Genomic DNA, 1,843 nt, shown 5'->3' with positions numbered 1-1,843 from the left:
TGAATTTATGTTTTGACATCAATATTTATCAAGATTTTCTTTATAAACTTGGCCCTATTTGTAAGTGAACAGTTCGAAGCTTGTAACAATCATTTATACGTCATGCTTAATGCTGTGTCATTATTTGCCTTGTGAATACTATAAAGGCAACATTTATTGCCCTTCATGACACTTGTTCATGCCTTCTTTCCCAATGATATTTTGGCCGAGTTCAAAACTGGGCCATGTGGTGTCAAAAGCTAGGATACTAATTCAAGAAAAAGCTGAGGAATGCTCTAGAGGCCACATTCATTATCCAATTATCAAGAAACTTGGTAAGGACCTTTGCCCTATTACAATATATGGTTGAGTTTGAAACAGGGCATATGGGATAAATATCAAGGTTACTACGTCAAATTAAAGAGAAAGCATGTGGACACTCAAAAAGCAACATTCATTATCCACAAACTTGGTAAAAAAGTTTTTTTAGTCCCCTACCAGTTTCACCGGAGGGAACTTAGGGTTTTGTATCCGTCAGTCCGTCACACTTTTCTGGATCCTGCGATAACTCGCTGGACATTATGCACGTCATTTCATTTTGTTCTTACGTCAAAAATTGTGGTTGCTTTGGCAACAAATAGACTAGAAATACTGCTGAAAATGGAGTTTTTTTCTGGATCCTGTGATAACTCTAAAAGTTCTTAATATTTTTTCATGAAACTTGAAACATGGATAGATGGCAATATGGACATTATGCACGTCATTTCATGTTGTTCCTACGTCAAATTTTTTGGTTGCTATGGCAACAAATAGACTAGAAATACTGCTGAAAATGGTGTTTTTTTCTGGATCCTGCGATAACTTTAAAAGTTCTTAATATTTTACATGAAACTTGAAACATGGATAGATGGCAATATGGACATTATGCACGTCATTTTATTTTGTGATACGTCAAAAAATCTGGTTGCTATGGCAACAAATAGACTACAAATAATGCTGAAAATGGTGGTTTTCTGGATCCTGCGATAACTCTAAAAGTTTTAAATATTTTTTCATGAAACTTGGAACATGGATAGATGGCAATATGGACATTATGCACGTCATTTCATTTTATTCCTACGTCAAAAATTATGGTTGCTATGGCAACAAATATAAATAAAATAATCTGACAATGGTGGAATTTCTGACAATGGTGGAGTCGGTAGGGGACTTTTATTGCTTGGCAATAGTCTTGTTCAATGGTTTTTCTGCTGAGATCTTAAAACTGGATAAAAAAGCTTTTACATTCTCTAGAGGCAATATTTGTATGCCCCCGGTAGGAGGGCATATAGTGATTGGACTGTCTGTCCGTCACACTTTGCGTTTAGGTTTCAAAAAAAGCTCATAACTTCTATGTCCCTTGAGATATAACCATCATATTTAGTATGCATGTGTAAATGGACAAGGCCTTTCCATACGCACACAAAATTTGACCCCTGTGACCTTGACCTTGAACTTAGGGTCCGTGTTTAGGTTTCAAAAACTGTGTTTAGGTTTCGAAAAATGCTCATAACTTCTATGTCCCTTGAGATATAACCTTCATATTTGGTATGCATGTGTATATGGACAAGGCCTTTCCATACGCACAAAAATGTTGACCCCTGTGACCTTGAACTTAGGGTCCGCGTTTAGGTTTCGAAATCTGCGATTAGGTTTTGAAAAATGTTCATAACTTATATGTCCCTTGAGATATAACCTTCATATTTGCTATGCATTTGTATATAGAAAAGGCCTTTCCATACGCACACAAATTTTGACCCCTTGACCTTAAACTTAGGGTCCGCGTTTAGGTTTCAAAATCTGGGTTTAGGTTTCGAAAAAAGCT

This window comes from Dreissena polymorpha, chromosome 16 (genome assembly GCF_020536995.1).
Source record: "Dreissena polymorpha isolate Duluth1 chromosome 16, UMN_Dpol_1.0, whole genome shotgun sequence".
NCBI lineage: Eukaryota > Metazoa > Mollusca > Bivalvia > Myida > Dreissenidae > Dreissena > Dreissena polymorpha.
Note: the sequence above shows the minus strand (reverse complement) of the source record.